General features: G+C 39.0%; 1 long non-coding RNA gene across 1 annotated transcript; it reads left to right on the top strand.

The window, feature by feature from the left end:
• Positions 1-7,823: 7,823 nt before the first annotated feature.
• LOC129430194 (uncharacterized) lies at positions 7,824-9,517 on the top strand. The gene is made up of 2 exons (XR_008639450.2): positions 7,824-8,507; positions 9,305-9,517. It is a non-coding gene; the product is annotated as an uncharacterized lncRNA (long non-coding RNA).
• The last annotated feature ends 233 nt before the right edge of the window (positions 9,518-9,750 follow it).

The following is a 9,750-nucleotide window of genomic DNA, read 5'->3' as shown; positions in this document are numbered from 1 at the left end:
AGTCGAACAAATCTTTCGTGAGTAAATATTGCTGTCATAACAAATCTATTTCAGAACAAGCTGGCTGCAGGCGCGGGTCAGATATGATTATTTTGGCCGGCAGGCCACCTGTTGCCGACCACTGCTCTAAAAGGACACAGTCGGGTAACCTGTAGTTTTGGCCACAGTCAATGACAGTCGGGCGAAGATCATAAAATGCCAAAACCATCAGTCATCTTTCATACGTGTTTTAAAACACACAAGTAGGGCGTGGTGGATGTTCCCCGCAGTGTTGCTCCCTCAGCGAAATCCCCAGTCAACTTTTCCAGAAGCTAGCTGATGAGACGGGTCCATTATCTTTTCACCGTGAAGGTCGGGCAACGGATGTTGCGGCCTGCGTGGATGAAACAGAGCAAAAAACATTTTCACTCACTAAAGAGGTCTCTCCAGGAGTGCGAGCTTTCTCATTTTAGCGGCTGACAGCCTCTCCGCGGTCGCCGGCACCCTTCTTGCTCCGGGACTCCGGCTCTGGGTGCGTGAGCAAAGAAACACTCCGGGAAGAAGACCTATTCCATCTCAGAAGTAGTCGAGGGGTCTTTTATCAAGTGCAGAAACCTGCCAAACACGCAAACGTAGAAAATCAGGCCCTGCCGCTAGTTCGGCGTGCTTCCAAAGAATGATTGTGCCCTTGTCCAAAGTAACCTCAATTTCAGACTTGGACAGCCTTTGTAATGAAGCCCGGAAAGAAAGCGGTCAAGATAGAGAGCCGCCGAGAGCAGACGAGAACACAATGAGACTTTTCTGATGAAGAGAGAGGGAGAGTCAGCTCTTCACTTCAAGAGAGGAGATAGAAAAGAGGACGTGATCAACTCTTCAAGTACATCCGCTACAAAGAAGGTATTACTATATGGATATAACTGGCACCCACTTTAACCAAAGTGGACGTGTCACAGAATACAGTAGTTATCTGAGGGTGGTCAGCGGTAATAAACCGGTGAACAGGGAAGGAATGTGCTGCTCTCTCTCTTTCTCTCTCTAAGCGGTATCATGCCGTCTTTTGGCCCTCTGCATGCATGAAACGGTAATAAATATTTATCTCCTAATAGCATCAGTGCATTTTCAAAGGCAATGATGGATTCCCCTGTCTTTGCCCACCTTGAGAAACCCGCCTTATGAATATTTAACACGCTCTCCCAAACAATTTTTATATTTTGTCACTGTCAATGATGCATGCCGTCAAACATTCCACTAGCGTATATTTTTATACGTGTGGGAGTACAAATTTCCAGATGGGTTCCTGCGAAGAAATAAGCGCAATCATTATTTCTATGGAAACGTACTTAATTTTAAAAACTCTAAATTTAGCCCCATACACGCACCGTTTGCTGGCAAGCCACGTGATATTATAACATTTAGTACATTTTGTAAAGCACTGTTAGGGTAATTATTTACCTCAGCACCAGGACAGAGATGCTCTTTGCACAAAAGCCACATTGATGTAGCCAAGCCTCCCTCTCTCACCCGTAGCAGATGTCCCCAAATTACCTCTCCGGTGCGTTAGCAAGAGGCCTTTGGCAGATTCCATCATTGGCACTGACAGAAACACCACGCTAGCCCAGCCCAGAGGGGAAACCATGCAGAAAAATATGGAAATTGCCACTTAAAGCCGTCCATCGACCCCTTGTCAGCATTCAGACCCCTACGCTCTGGCATTGTCTGGCGCTGTTTGGATCTGTTTGTCCGTAAGGCAGAGAAAGCACTCTGGATGTGAAATAGCTCAAAGGGTGTTTTGACAACCTTATTGCTATGGTCATCAAAGTAACAGGTGCAAAATGGTGGTCCAATACATGGGCCGGCTAACAACTTATCTTACCGGAGCAGACAGCGAAAGAAAAAAAAAACATTTTACTGTATCTGGGTTTAATCCTAAACCCTCTATAGGAGAGATTTATTGTATGAACAATATTTATGCTTTCAGTTTGGGGTTTAAATTTGATTTTGAATTATGAGGTACATTTCCTCCTCCTGTCATATCCAATTCTCATAAAAAAGCTAATTTTTGAGTTTGAGGATACTTTCAATATTCCTACGCATAATAAGATGTCTTTTTTAGTGTACACCAGGGCCCTTGCTAGAGCGAATTTGGTGACAAGAAAGCGACACAGCCAATCCTCTACCTGCCGCAATGGTTTTTTGGTTGGGGATCAATTAATATAGAGCGCTCGGACAATATTCCTGTTTACGCAAACGGCCGGTCACACATAAAAGAAGCCAGATAAGACAACAACATTGCTCACAACAGACTTTAAGGTGCAACACTGTGAAAAAGCTACGAAAATAGTTTATCGACAAATCCAATCATAATCCTCATTGGCTGGTCGGAGATGAGAAGCCAACCTAATGTAAAAAAAACTAAGTTTGGGGTTCGATAGACACGGTCGCACTTTTACCTAATGTACATCTTTCACTTGCCTTACCAATGAACTACATCCTGTAACGTGAATAAATAAATGCAGCCACAAAATGAATTTCTCATTTGGCTGAGCAAAGGCCATATCAAGTTTGTTTGTGACTTGGCTGGTAAGGTAATAAGCAAGGGCAGATGGATATCTTTATATGGAACGATTTTAATTGTGCAAATGTATTTGTCAAGGGTCATATTTATGAGTATTATCAACACTTCTATTACAATTACTGGCAACGTCATGGGCCATTGCTACCGGTGTGGTGTTCCCAAACACAATACATCTGTCCTATATATACATACAGTAGCACGTAATGAGCAAACAGAAAAAAAACAGAGCGGCCGCCTCAAACAAATAAACAGAAACCTAATGGCAGGAAGCCGGCTACGAATAAAGGCCCTTATGTTTGTTTGTAATGCAATCTTATAATTAGGATCAAATTCCATTAATGGAGGCCTGCGTTCAGCAGAAATTTCACTTCATTAGAAAAACCAAGAAGCCCAGACCCCCCAAACACATGCCCCCATGAATGCCCACTGCATCACATACGGCGCGGTAAGACTGACAGGTATAAATTTTGTCTCTTGTGTCTCCTAGCAGCCTAATTATGATGCTAATGAAGAACTTAAAGCTGCAAATTAGGATCAGGACCCAGACCAACCTGATGTAATAAACGCCACTACCAAAAAGTACCAAGTCAGCATTGGACCTGTCACTTACAAGTGGAGAAATGATGGAGAAATTGGATTTATATACCACTGGGGAGGACGAAGGATCTCAGGGGGCCGCTGGAGATCGGGTTTCGGCTAGAATGAACAACTTTTAAAAGACCAAATGCTGATCTAAACAGAACAGTCAGATATATAAGCGAGGACGAAGATTGATTACATCATATCAAAGATAGGCTCGGCGGTTGTGTTTATCGAAACTGCTGCCGACATGTAAACAGGCTCTTATTTATCTCCACAAACTGAGTTTGTGTCGAAATGTAATTAGCATTTCACGCTTTCTCGGAGTCAGGAAACCAACAAATATCAACAGATGTGTATGGTCCCTACTGAAAAATCCAGCATAAGCTGGTTTTTTATTTGGTCTCCCAAGCAGGTATTGCTGGTGTAGAAAGCTGGTCTAGCTGTGTTTTGGTCACTTATTAAGCTGGTCTAGCTGTGTTTTGGTCACTTTGCCAGGCTGGGAGGACCAGCTTAAACCAGCTACTGCCCCCTTAAACCACCAACTATGCTGGTCTTCGCAAGATTTTTCAGTAGGGATGTGTTGTGTCTTACATTTTGGATTTTCTCCCATAATGCAACAGTTGTTTTAATAAAAGTCTGCCATAATCTATATTTTCAAAGCAGAAAAATGAACATTAGGCCAAACTAGCCATGACGCACATCATTTGTTAAAAATGAATCATTGTGCACCTTACATTGTTATACATAATTAGGTATTAGCAAGCAGTGACTGTCAAATTGAGACAATTTATTTAGGCATATAAAAATAAACATTTCCGCATGCCTTGATGAAGTGTGAGGGGTCGTATGGGTCAGCTGTTGGACTTATTTACTCATTCGCAATGTTTTGTTCACATCATTTTATTGAATTCCCCTATAATAAAACAATTTCCTGTTTTCCTGACTGATAGTGGACTCTTTAATAACAATAAAAATAATCTCTGACCCCAATTATGGGGCTTTTATTGTCCATAAAGCTTGGGATTGTAACATCTATGCATGTGGCAGATGCTTTAATCTTACATTGATGATTACAGTAACAGTTTATCAGTGTGTGCTGTCAATCAAACCCATGAATGTGACATAACTACAGGCACATTTATGTGAATAAATACGCAGCAATGGATCACACTAACATACTGCATTGAAGAAAAAATATATATCTTACATTGTGAACATGCAAACAGCTAAGCAGTAGCTTTGCTCGGATAAATGTCAAACAGACATAAAAATGAGCCGATGCGAATTTACATCAGTCTCATTGGCAAAGCTGATCTGTACAGAATTTACATGGTGATTCAAGCAGCACAGCATTCACATCGAATCACATCGACAAAAATTCTAAGAAAAGAACTATAATCCTGATAAGGGATTGCAGTGTATTTTTTAGATTGTGGGAAACAACACAAAACAGTTTTGTTTACAATCAAATGTGTTGTGGCTCCATAATAAGAGCAAGACAATATTGTCTGTTTGCAACAATCAAATGTCTCGCATCTCGTTTACAGCGACGAAAAACGGCCCGTTTGAAATCTACAGCTGAGATGTGGCCCCACTGTCGCTCAAGTGCCAGGTTCCCCAGCAGACTCAATTATAAGTGTATTTGCATACGTTCATGTTTCGCAGGAGAGGGATGAGAGCAGGTTATGATCTGCTCTCGAGGAAACTGTCTGTAGGGAAATGGAAAGAGACTGTCAACGCAACGTCGCCGTGTTAGATACAACCAAGTTTTCCACTTGCGATTCCCACGCACCGGCACGCGGATCTCAGCGGCAAACACAATTATCTCAGGAGCCCTAGAGTAAATTTACCCTACCGCCTGTATACCAAGAACATTTATTCAAAATATTGAAAACTAAACACTTTGTGTTCGTAAGGTTCGTCAGGGCTAAACTTCTAACACTGTTGCCTGGGAGCACAAAACGTTTCTTATAACGTAGTATTTTGGTTGTAATTAAGCAATGTCAACATACGATGATCTATAACTACGCCTGAATAATGTTGAGGTTAGAATGTTGTGAAAATATCTACGCAGCCACGGATAGTCTGTCCAACATATTTTAGGCACGAAAACAAAACAAAAAACATTCAGAGCACTATAGGGGTGTAAATCAGACATTATAAAACGACTCGTCCTTCATTCTGATTGGTTGAAACGCGTTCTAAGCCGTGATAAAATACGCATTACATAAGTATCACTGTGCCAGTGTTGGTACATACTTATTTATGAAAATAAACACTACAGTCTTTAATCATATTTTAAATTTTTCTACAATTGCACAGTTAATGGCGATATCCAGATAAATGTCAATAAATATTCGTCAATAAAGAGAAAACGTTCCCTGAGGAGTTTCTACCTCAAATCCATATTTCCGCTTTTATCCACTAGGTGGCGATCTTACCCAACTTAAACACTGACACATTTACTTAACACTAAAAACACTGTGTGAGTTTTGATCAGGCTCTGAATCTGATCTCTTACAAAAATTCTTCACAAAAAATGAATTATCTCAGTGTTTAGCTGAAAATTTGAGAGGTGATGAGAGAAAAAATAAAGGTAGGAAGAAACAGGTTTAAGCTGGTCTCCGCATTCATTTGATATATTTTATGTTTATATAAAGAAGATGGCATTAAACTTGATTCTGAGGAACTACTTTGTTTGGCGGAAGAGTATTTTTACTAATATAATTAATTAAAACTTATTTGTGTTTTATTTTATGAAATCCTGCGATGCATATGAAGTAACTGTTTTATAAAAGCAATAAGCCCACGAGAAGCAGTGGTGTTAGAGTGCATTTTATAACAGCTAAGAGGGTTTTAGGCACTCCGCTTCACGTTGTGTCTAGCAACGCCCCCTAGCTGTTATAAAATGCACTGGTAACCCAATGCTTCTTGGGGCTTATTGCTTTAGTTTATTACGATGCGATACAATGCCGATTTTCTCAGCCAGCGGTACAATATTAGCCAAAACATGTTCAATGCAATAACTATTTGATTCTATTCAAATAATTTATTGATATTTTTATATTATGTGCCTTGTTAAGCAGTTACAATAATAACTTATAAATGCAACCAAAATATATAACATGAACGTTTATTAACTCTTTAAAAATCTCTAGCTGTGCTAATTGGAATGTTTACAATAACTAAGAAAACACATAAAATCAAGCTTATGACATTTATTAAACTCATTCCCACCAGCCTTTTTTTTAAGTTGCCCACCAGCATTTTTTGTGATTTTCACAAATGTTTCACAAAATGCCTTCCAGGAAAATGTTCTTTTATAAATATATAAACATACAAATATATCAAATGAAAGAACAGATTCTCTGCTTTCAAACAAACAAACAAAACGGTTAAAAATGTTTCATCCTATCGTACTACATAAGCTTAAGTAAATGACAACAGAATTTTTAATTTTAGGTAAACTATCCCCTTTAGTAAAAAAAAATCTTATTGCAATCTTATAACGGCTTAAAAATTGTGATCCAGTTTGTGAAAACCCAGCTTAAGTGTTTATTTAATAATTTACCGTTTTCTACATAAAATCATCCTACATAATGTAAAGATATAACATTGATATCTTTAATATTGACTGAGTAATGTCATTGCTAGGATTGGAGTGTAAAAATCAATAAATGAAATCAAACTTTTGATGCTCCAATCTAAGTAACCTTAGATTAGTAAGTAGGAAGTAACCTACCTAAAGTTGCTGGCTAAAATGGCGTATATATCGCTCTCATGTTCACATTAAAAAAGTTAGAAGACACACATCCCTACAAATGCACTGAGAAAACTATTCACCCTGTGCTGCTTGTGGATCAATAAAATTCCTTTACGGCCATATCTCAATGTCATAGTTGCTCAGCCAACTGTGTAAGTCACCAAACTGTGTGATTTCAACTCAGAATTGGATTGAATGGGATTTACAATGCCTAAATCCACAAACACTAGGGAGAGTACTTAAGTTTGGGCATAACTCAGGGAGTTAGATAAATTAGGTGGGGGATAGAGGGCTCTTTAGTAGCAGCCCAATTTTATTTTAACTAATAGGGCCATTGGTGCTAATGGTTCTTCTTAGCTGTTTGCCACTGGTGAAGACGGTGATGCGATTCTGCATTCCCCACGGATAGCACAAGCACTTGACACTTGTCCGATTCTGCCTTCCATCTCCAACGGGACAGTCACAAGTAATTGAGGCGACATTGTTTCGGCTTAAGTAAATATGCGCCCTTGTTAGCAAATTGAAGTTGCTACGCTACTACATTAAAACTTTTTTTGAGACAGATCAGTATTTATTTGTTACAAAAGATTCTCAATTATGGCGGCAACACTAAACAGATCAATATTAAATGGCACACCATCAATAACACAAAGTGGCATCATTTAGAAAATTACATAATTTACATGATTAAGTCAAAAACGTAACGACGAAAAGCCCCGTTTAACCAAATATTACAGTAATAGGTATAATACCATTTGGGATAATAGAAAAAGACATAAATGCCAAGCAGGTGTTTCAAATGAATCTGTAAATCATTTTGCTTCATGTAAATGAGCCAAGTAAACGAACCAATTCAATGACATGAATCAGACTTCCCAATGCTTACATGAGTGAGAGAGAGAAAATGATGTTAGCTCGGCTTTTAACCCCCAGGGGTCCAAAAACGCGGGGACGCGTTTTGACGTGTTTTCTCCTTATCATAGCAGAATCAACTTAAAATACTCCATCATTAATAATCAAACACTTACGTGTTTGACATCATTTGAAACTCTGAAGGGTCCTCTTAAATTAGTGTACATTCACAATAACAACAGATCTTTGTGTTTTTGTCAAATAAAGAAAATAAACAGGGTGCTCATTCAGACATTTCTGTCTCCGCCAGCTGTCTCTCAAATCACGTTACAAAAATTAGTTGAAACTCCGCGAATACTCGTCACACAAACATAATACACATATCCAAAGAAAGCCTGAAATGTCTACTTTTAAACAAGCTAATTATTATCAAAAACAAATATTTCCTGTTTATATAATCTGCATTGAAGTAAAGAGAGTACCGTTTTTCCTGGCTGAGCTCATTATCTATAATGCGGTCACGCCCACACGCTGTTGACATGGTAATGAAGAGACGAGCTGTTCAAACCAGCAAAGCGTAATGTTTGATAAGATTTAAAGACTTTAGCGCATGTTTGGATTATAAACTTTATACACACACGTGATGAATATCTTCATTTATGTCTGGACATTGAGGAAGAGAAGCGTTTATCTTTAACGTTACCTAAGAAGAACAATGGAAGACGCAATGGAGAAGGATATATTCCTGAAGAAACTGTAAGTCATTTGTCTTCATTTATATTTGCTATCATGTAATATGTTATGGCTTGTGCAGTTCAGCCTACATAGGCAACCTCAACAGACTGCACGCCTCGGATTGAAAAACGTTCGCATTGTTTACAAACGAGTAACTTACGCGTGATCACGTAAGTTAATGGCGGATTTCATTGTTTGCTGTACAGTGTTAGACACAGTTATTCACTTTCGTATCCTTCATGGCAACTTTGAGTAATGCTGCACTGCTGTGTCTTTTAAGTGTGTGCTGTAAGATTCCATGTTTACATGCTTATTTACAAACGAGGACGCGTGGTCACGTAATGGCGGATTTCATTGTTACATGCTGTAGTTACAATAGACACTTTCGTATCCTTCATGGCAACTTGAGTAATGCTGCACTGGGGGGGGGGGGGTCTGCTGTAATATGATATTGTTTACATGCAACGCGTTCCATACATTGCGTTTTACACGCGACACCGTTTTATTATGAGCTCCGCGTTGTTTACACGGAGACTCGCCTTTTTTTTTATGATAAATTTACCTTGGCAAGTCTACCTAGGTGTGTGAGAGACATCAATCACGTGACCAAATGGTGGCGCAGTGGTAGTGCGTTAGGCCGCCACGTGGTAGACTCGGGTTCGAAACCCGCCTAGGCCAAGTTTTTTTTATATAGTATATTGAGTATATTGAGTTTAGGCGACCACCGTTACAAGTGCTATCATTTACCCATCAGTTATGTATGTAAGGGTATTTCTGTGGACAATTTATGCTAACAGCTGTTCATAACTCTCTTACAGGTCTGCATCCCTCTCATCAGTAAACTATGAAGTGGAAAAACATATTCACACTCTTTGGACATAAAGTTGTATGGTAACATGAGCCACATGAAGTTTACAGCTCTGTTGTTTATCAGTTTCTTATAAAAGTTAAGTTTTTGAATAGGGTCCTACTGACCTTCATTTCTATTTTGATTATATTGTTAACTTCTTAATAAACCTCAAACAAACATGTTCATTTGTCCTCACATTCTTTACTGTAGTTCCCTCCTCCCTCATTATGCAGATCATTATGCAGCTCATTATGCGAGCCTTTGTTTGCTAGCTGTCAATCAATCCTTCTCGCATACGGCCCCTCTAAACAAAAAGTGTCTTACAATTTCTAAATAAATATACTGGTTTATGTGAATGAGTGGGCAGGATGATTTTCACATCATTTTAAAGAAAAAACTCTAGACTACTAGATT

This window comes from Misgurnus anguillicaudatus, chromosome 6 (genome assembly GCF_027580225.2).
Source record: "Misgurnus anguillicaudatus chromosome 6, ASM2758022v2, whole genome shotgun sequence".
Taxonomy (NCBI): Eukaryota; Metazoa; Chordata; class Actinopteri; order Cypriniformes; family Cobitidae; genus Misgurnus; species Misgurnus anguillicaudatus.
The sequence above is the reverse complement of the archived record's forward strand: the minus strand, read 5'-3'. Positions and strand labels throughout refer to the sequence as shown.